Below are 9,044 nucleotides of genomic sequence, written 5' to 3'. Positions count from 1 at the left end.
ATAACCCGACTAACCCGTATGAAGTACAACATTTTTCACGTTAAATCGTATGTGCTAGTTATTTAGTTATTAATTAAAAGTAAAACTAAATTATATGTATCATCGATTATCACAATACAATAGTTGTTTCGAATTCAGATCTTTTATTAATTTTACTGGATCAAGTAAACAATGATCAACCATTAATCAAGTGAAAACGCATTAAACTTCTCTTTTGTTTATGTCTTTGAAATAGTATCCCTTTGTATTAATGTTTAGTTTAACGACACAAAGTAAACTGAATGGCTGTTTGTTTTATCTTTACGGGTTATATATTGAAGTGTTCTTTATTCGATTTTATATAAGCTATATTATATGATGAGGCATGCTTTTATTTAAGAATTTTTTTAAATGATGTTTTCAATAACGTAAGAACATTTGTTAATGTCAACGATTTCTTTTATCAAAACTCACTTAGAAGTAAGAACAACAAAATGTTTAATTTTTTTTTCTTTAAGTAACCGAATTGTCAATTTTTTTTTGAAATAAGTTTTAAATTTACCAGAATAGTCGACTTGTGTATACGTTATTAACTATGAAGTGTAAAAGCTATTAGGTGTGTTGTGAATAGCATCGTTGGGATTTTAGGACGAAGCTCGAATATCAAGAGCGCACCATTTTAGCCACCGCGATAAAACGTTAAACTGCAAAAAGTTTTCACGCTTTAAACATTACTGCGTAAACTTTTTATTTTTGCTAATATCTTTATACATCTGTGTCAACATTTATTTATTAAATAGGTTTTATAGAAACCATAAAATGTTACGCAAGATCATTTCGGAAAAATATAAATCGTACAATAGAAATGGATGTATAAAAAAACTCACAGAATGATATGTCTAGAAAGAACTCATAAATCACGATAAGGCAAACAATTTGTTACAACTTGTTACGTGAAAAAAATGAGTGCTCTTTTGGTTCATTTTACACCTTCGTGGTCGCATTTTTACCTTTCGTACCTCAATTCAACGCCTTGAAATCTTCGCCATATTTATTCAGGAAACTTTTATATTCTTTCCTCTTATTTCAATTGATACTTAATAATTCATTGTACATATTTATGTGAACTATAGTTTATCAACGTAAACTATTGTATGAGTTTTTTAAGAATTACGAGTTATCGAGTTCCAAACTAAAGTGAACTTTAGAGAAAAATGTAATACACGAACAGGCTTCACAGTGGATTTATTTTTAAAATAAATTTCGTTAATTAAAACCAGCCATCTCAGATCTGTACAGTTACGACATAAATATCTGTCTTTCCCGTGAAAAAACTTTCTACAAATTAATTATTTTCACAGTAGAAGTTTTTACATTTTTAATTAAAATTATATATGAAGAGTTATTAAGGATGAAAGTTGGGTTTCGCGGATTTTTATACTTCATGAAAACTCTTTTCTTCCATTTTGCGGTAATTTATTTTGATGATTTTCATCATCTTTTATCTTAATACTATTTAAAAGTTAAAGATAGAAATTAAATATTACATTTTGCAAACTGGATTTCTTTTTTTATGCTCTGTTTAGTTCACGTTCGTCAATGACAACGATTTGATTCTCGATGTTTAATATTTGATCGACATAGATAACCAATTTTACATACGAAAGGTAAATTATTTGAACCAAAGTTAGTTGTAACATCAAATAACGAAGGTTTCGAACCGAATATAGGAATTTAGGTTTTTAATCATATATAACTTCATGTAATAGATAAGTTATTAAATATTAATCTATGATTACATCTCGACGAAGGTACGTCATTAATCATATTTTTCCCCGAGTTTGCGCGATTAGCAATTTTGTACACCTTAAAGGAATGAGCACGAATTTGTCATGATATTTTTTATTACTGAGAATATATCATTGAGAATAATAAATAATAAATACTAGCTTTTACCCGCGACTCCTTCCGCGCGGCATAAAAAAATGCACTCAAGATAAAAAAGTTCCTATGTCCGTCTCCTAGTTCTAAACTACCTCCCCAACAATTTTCAGCTAAATCAGTTCGACCGATCTTGAGTTATAAATAGTGTAACTAACACGACTTTCTTTTATATATATAAAGATGTATGTATGTACGCGCTCAGTACCTGATTTCATAAAATAATTCTTTTTCTATACGAGTAAAGAATTGATCATCAAGTAAAATTTCCTCGATTCGATCAAACTGTCAACTCTTAAGAATTCATAAATCATGATAACGGAAACCATTTGTAAAGTTTGGATTTCGAGGTGAAAAGTTTTAACATTATTCGGGTCTCCCGTTAATTATTACATCAACGAAACTTTTAACAATAAGATGAAATTTTATAATAATTTTAGAAAATTATCAAAAAAGCTTTAATTTTTAACAAAGACTTACATAACTTACAGACTTATTTGAGTATTTTTAAATTATTATTTTTTATAAATATTTCGAGCACGATTGTATTTTAAATTAATAGCCGAATTTCATACTCATCGCTAGAATAAAATAAAACAAAAAAAAAATTGTCGTCTTATTAAGAAAATCCAAAAGTCAATTACTGCAATAAAATTTAAATTTTATTTCAAATAAACTGTTAATTATATTTCTATGAAAACTATGTTATATATTTTATTTTATTGATATTCAAATATTTGTACATAGCATAGTCATATAAATACCCTAAAAGTATGTTTAGGGCAGAAGGAAAAGGTTTCAAACGAGCTAACGGTCACCTGAATTCACCGAAATAGCGAGGCAATCGTTGCCCATGGACATCCGGAAATGCAGATGCGTTGCCTACCTTTAATCAACGGAGGAGAGGACGCACAGAAAGAGGACATTTCACCTTCCCATTCGTCCCCTCTTCCGCCAAGTCCACTTCCCCTTCTCATCCTTTCAAATAAGAAAAGATTGTGAAGGGGAAGAGGACTAAAATTAAGCCTCCGGCACCACACTCATCAGACGAAACGCGGAATTGCTTCCACTTGACGCCTGTCTTCTGTGTGGTCGTGGTATTTCACCAGGCGAGCCGACCAATTCGTGCAACGAATGTTGTTGTTGCTGGCGTCTACCACGATTATTACTTTTCTTAGCACTAACTTCAAGTGAAAGTAAAATACGAACTAGTATAAAGAATAAAATGAGGTAGTTAAAGATTGCTAGAAAATAATTACTAGAATCTAAAGTTCGTTCCAACTTCACGTTAGAACAATGCACCAAGCAGTTTTAAATTAACTGATAGTTGCGGCTGCTATAGTTACTCTACCGTGAAGTCATTAGGACTTAGCTCCGCATATTGGCGAACTTTGTGAATCGAATGAAATTTCTATTTGTATGTTAAAACTTTGATCATAAGATGGTTATCTCGCTATACGTCATCATAATTTTAACTCTTTAATTAGTAGTAGGCGCTCTGGCCGTTTAATGACATAAGATATGAAATGCTTGGTCTTTCCGCAAAAATTGAATGCAATTAAAAATGCTCGCTCATTGCCTTTTAACCTTTGTGGAGAGCGAAAGATATTCTTAGATAATTTTTTCACGTGCTTATTTGGATTAAAAAGTGACTATGTTGAATTAAAGTAGGCATTAGAAAACAATACCCGAGTAAATAACGTATGTAAAAGCACCATACTTTACTTCAGATTAATTTTCGAATAATATCTCACAGGAATGATAATTTCTTTTTCATTAATCGAGGACATATTCAGGGAAAAGTAAATTATCTGATATAGAAACCTATGGATATTAAATAGAAAATCTAATTGGAATCGACGTAGTGAAAATATGTCGACGGAATATGTTGCTGAAATAGTGTGATAGAACGCGACATCATCCAATTACGCATTTCGTTAATCGAATTAAGCTTTGCAATTAACTTGTTCCACAATATTGAATTTAATAATAATTTTCTTTGTTGCAGATCACGTTTGAACAGTCTTTGTATAAATGAAGAATAATTTACACAGTTTACCGTCCACATCGACTAGTGTATAAAGAAAAAGGTAAAGACCTATGTGAATGTGAGAATAGAAATCTCTCGATGTGGTAGATGGATTTATCTTGGACGTTGGGTTAGTTAAGCGTGGATGGTGTTGTCGTGGGTGCGACGCGGGGGATGGGGGCGAGGCGAGGGCGCGCTGGGCGCGGGGCGCGGTGAGGCGGGCGCGCGCGGGCGCAATGCGCGCGCACTTGGCGCTGCTCGTGGTGTGGTGCGCGCTGGCGGCGGCGCGCGACCTGCGTGTGCTGCAAGCGGACGCTCGCGCCGTTTTCTTCGTGGGCATCGCCGCCCCGGCATCTGCGGCCGCGGTCGTGCGCGCCTTCAATCGCTCGCTGGCGGAGGTCTCGCGCGCGTATTTCGCAGCCGACTACCCGCTACATCTGCGCAACATCACGCTACAGCCGCTCTACATCGAGCTGCCCGAAGATGAAAGGTAATTTTATAGTCCTTTTTTCACAGAAGCAGTTCACCAGATGGGGTGTGATTGTCACTACAAATCATAATCCGCAGCCAGAAGACGTTTTGTTTATTTACTTAGTCAAGCTAACTAGAGTCATAGCAACACGCTTTTTGTGACCGTTTGCGGTGTGCGTTTGAATAGTTGGACTTTTTTATAATTATTTTAATAAAATAACAGTTCAGTGTTATTTTAAAATACAAACGTTGTTGTCCCTTACTTAAGAATATAGCTTTGTATGATCAGTAAAACAAAAAAGAGGCGAAAGGCTTCCTTCTGCGCGCCGGGGGCGAGGTTTCGGCGTTTATATGGATAGTGCTGTAGAGTCACAGAGGATTTGGTATGTTAGGCTGTGCTGCTACGGTGACGATTCACAAAGAAAAACATCGCTTAAATTGCGATGCCCTGGGCGATTCGTCTTGTAAACTTTCTCTTTTTTTTTTTTTTTTTTTTTTTTTTTTTGTGACTGAGTAGTCACTGTTTGCCTTGAGGAGGCATTTACAGTTTCACCGGGCTTGAGGTGGCCGGGCGCAGATGGCGCTTAGCCTAAACCTCGTTTAAGAGTAACTAGGCTCGAGGGCTCCCTCAGGAGCCTCGGCTCGGGCTGTTACTTCGTTATTATTACCGGACTGGGAGGTCACCGAGCTCTTAGGTCGCTTCGGTGGACGCTCCATGGAGTGACTGGGCGCAAGGGCCCCCGAGAGGGGACCACGGCTTGGGCTGTCACTCATTACGCGTTTAGCATTCCGATTCAAGGGTGCCCGAGAGGGCCGAACCTCGGCTTGATCGGTTGCTATTATCTGATTGCTATTATTAATACAGCTAACATTACTACCACTTCGGAAAGCGTTAGCGCTGGGAGAAGAAGTGGCGGAAGAAACTCCAGCAACGCTTCTACTATTAATAGGTGAAAACCTGCCTGCTATGAGGCCGTATCGCGAGAATGATTGTCGCGGCCGACAGCGACTGCGACGTGTGATCTGTCTGTGATGTTTAGCCTTAGTCTGAGCTATAGTTATTGCATCGTCTTGAAAGTCAAGAGCGTGCCTAGGTCTACGATAATCCCGACGAAACTTACCGAGCGCGATTGGATTGTAGGTGGCGGCACCTACAACAAGCGGATTAGGATGACCGACGGCAGAGTCAAAATAACGACGCGACGCCAACTTCAGGTGTTGGGCAATGGTGGGCAAGTCCAAATCTATATGAAGATTGCTGTTGCGCATGTACCACGGGGCTCCCGTGGCTCTACGCAAGAATCTATTTTGAATCACCTGAAGTCGATGTATTTGTTTCGGGGCGATGTGCGCGAATACCGGACTAGCATACGTCATGACGGGACGAACTACTGATTTATAGAGTGTCACCTTGTTCCGAAGGGACATTTTACTCTTTCTATTAATCAACGCGGAAAGCCGACCTAGGATGAAAGCCGCGCGGTTCCTGACCCGGGTCACGTGAGCGGAGAAGTTAAGTTTAGAGTCAAGTATGACACCTAAGTATTTAACCTGGTCTTCCCAAGGTATTGGGCTGTCCATGAGTTTAATGGACGGAAGAGCAGTACCTTTCTGGCGTGAAAAGTATAGCGCCGCGCTTTTGCTAGGATTAATTTCGATCCTCCATTTCCGAAACCAGGCACCTAACGTGTTGGCAGCGGTTTGGAGACGTCGACATATAGCATCGGGGGAACGTCCAGATGTGTATACGCAGGTGTCATCGGCGAATAGAGCTAGCTCTACACCGTGTACGCGGGGAATGTCATTGGTGTATAGGGTAAAGAGAACTGGCCCTAACACCGAACCTTGGGGCACCCCGGCTCGAACGGGGTGCAATTGTGAGCACACTCCCTCGACGCGGTAGCGAAACGTGCGATTACTTAGGAAGTCTCGTATTATGCATACGAGACGGTCGGGTACTCCGTACTCATATAGCTTGTATATAAGCCCGTTGTGCCATACTTTATCGAACGCTTTCGCTACGTCGAGGAAGATAGCTCCGGTGCTAAGGCCACGTTGGCGTTTGACAAGTATGTGCTCCGTGATGCGGTGCACTTGATTGGTGCATGAATGTTTGGCGCGAAAGCCAAACTGTTCTGCAATAGGCATGCCTTTTGTGCCCATAAAGGTGCGAAGGCGTGCTAATATTAATCGTTCGTAAATCTTCCCAAAGGTTTTGAGAAGGCTTATGGGGCGATAAGACGTGGGATTGGAAGGCGGCTTTGAGGGTTTGAGGAACCCTATGACTTCAGCGTCCTTCCACTCGCTGGGAAAGACGCCTTTGGTCATTGCCGCATTATAAATGGCTACGAGAAGTTGTATAATGGCAACTGGAAATAGTTTCGCCACCCTATTGGTGATGCCATCTGAGCCGGGAGCTTTGCGTGGACGTAGATTTTTAATTAGTTCCTCGACTTCGTCGCTAGTAACCGGAGGAATTGAGTCGAGAAGGGGTTCGTTTTTCCTCCGGTCGACCTCGCTGTCCACCCGCCGTAGGTGGTCAGGGTCGACCGGTAGGCTACTGGGGGAGCACTGGGCCTCGAGGCTGTCTGCAAGACATTCGGCTTTCTCTTCGTCCAGCATAGTTAAGTGACTTGGGAAGCTTCCAGAATGCTAAATGTGATGGCTTTATATTTCGAAGCGTTGAATCCCATCGTTCGTTCCGGATGGCAGCTATGCGTGTTTTTACTTCACGCTGTAATTTACGTAGCTGTTTTCGGTTCGATTCAGTGGGATACAAATCGTGAGCTCGGGTAGCCGCGTTCTTGCGTCTTAACAAGTCTCTGGCATCTGGTGGTAGTGCCCAGCGTTGATTGTCTGACTCTGGCATTTGCCTTGAGCAGTCCTTGATGGCGGTTTGGATATGACTTGTTAGAGAGCCGATCGCGACGTCCATATCGTTATCAGAATTAATTATGTCGGGGATGTCGTTTAGATGTGGGGAGTTAATATCTTTGAGCCTGGCACTAAGTTTGTGCCAGTCAACGACTGTCTTCATTGGGGGGTCAGCCGGTGCAGAGGGCCCTAGCTGTATCAAAACTGGTCGGTGATCTGAGTGAAGCTCATGTATCACCTCAATATTACGTAAGGTTAGGTTAATATTCTTGATGATTGCAATATCAAGCACATCCGGAGTGTGTCCCAGTATGTGGGGGTAGTGAGTGGGCTCTAGTGGCGCTATGATTTCAAAATCAAGTAAGTCCGACAGTGAGTCAAGCTCACGGCCGCGTTTACTGATTCTGGTAGAGTTCCATCGAATGTGTTTGCTATTGAAATCACCAGCAAGGATGGTGGCTCCTCCTATAGATAGAAGCGATTCAAAGTCGGAGCGTATGATGGTTGCGCTTGATCTACAAGGAAGGTAGACCGAAGCTATCGTAATGGGGGCATGGCCAGTCATGGCTAGCTGACAGATCGAGGCCTCTAAGTGCGTTAACGCGGGCGTGTCAATCGGTACACAGTGCAGGGATTTTTTATAGTAAATGACAGTGCCACCGCCTGGGGCGCCGGTCCTATCATTTCTAACGATATTGTAATTAGAGACTTTCGGGTCCCTCATAGCCGGTTTGAGAAAGGTTTCCTGCACGAGTAACACGTCGACTTGATGATCGCGAAGGAAGTTATGAATTTCGTCGCGTTGTTTTCTAACACCGTTCGAGTTAAAAAAAGCTACGATAATTGAACGCGGTTTGACTCTGCCATTATTATGCGCGAGGGGCGGATGACTACAATTATTTAACGCGTTTGCAGCCATCGGAAAGCCTAATTGTGTTCGAGAGCACTGACGATGTGCTTGTACTTCTTAATCAAGTACAGTCGGGTGCCTATATTTCCTGACGCCTTTTCGTATTCGTCGGCGAACGTTAAGACTTCCTCCATGTTGAGGCCTGAAAGACGATTTAGGGATTCAAACGGATTCCCTGTCGTTTTAGGTGGCGTAGGCATTGACACCGGCTTGACCGGTACCGGTTTAGCAATGGGCGCGGTAGATGTATTGTACGCGGGTGCGCTAGCGGTGGGCCTGTTACTGCCCCATGCGGGGGTGTTAGTTTTCCACGATGGTTGAAGAGGTGGAAATTCGTTGGCTGACGGTATCGGAAGCGTTAGACGTCGCGACGGTCGCTGGGGTTGCGATTGGATTCGCTTTGGTGCCTTCGGGCATCCGTGATAGTTAGCGGTATGATCACCGCGGCAAAGGACGCATGCAGGCTTCCCGAAAGCCTCTAATAATGATTTGTCTTTCGGCCTTGTACAATCCGATGTGCCATGGTCGCCCAAGCACTTAACGCACCTAGGGCGGGCGAAGCAGTTGCGGGCAGAATGCCCGTACAACTGGCATTTGTGGCACTGTCCGGGTAGGCCATTCTTGCGTGGCGGTTCAACTATGAGCCCGCTAAGGCCACAGATTGACTTAACGTCAAAAATGGCCTTCCCTTCGGGCGACAGGTCTAGATGTACCTGTACCAAGTCCATAGGCGATTTTGTACGCCTATTTGTCATGCGGAAGACGCTTATTACTGGATACTTTTGATCCTTGAGGGACTGGACTATGTCTTCTACCGGGATTTCCTTAGGGATGCGTTTG

General features: G+C 41.6%; 1 protein-coding gene across 1 annotated transcript in view; it reads left to right on the top strand.

Moving 5' to 3' along the window:
• The first annotated feature begins 409 nt into the window (after positions 1–409).
• The window catches only part of LOC106714961, a 167,364-nt gene continuing 158,729 nt past the window's right edge, over positions 410–9,044 (top strand). The window contains exon 1 of the mRNA XM_045678215.1: positions 410–425. The gene's annotated coding sequence lies outside the window, so the exon portion shown is untranslated. The remainder of the gene's footprint in view (positions 426–9,044) is intronic.

This window comes from Papilio machaon, chromosome 6, assembly GCF_912999745.1.
Source record: "Papilio machaon chromosome 6, ilPapMach1.1, whole genome shotgun sequence".
In the NCBI taxonomy this organism is placed as follows: domain Eukaryota; kingdom Metazoa; phylum Arthropoda; class Insecta; order Lepidoptera; family Papilionidae; genus Papilio; species Papilio machaon.
The sequence above is the reverse complement of the archived record's forward strand: the minus strand, read 5'-3'. Positions and strand labels throughout refer to the sequence as shown.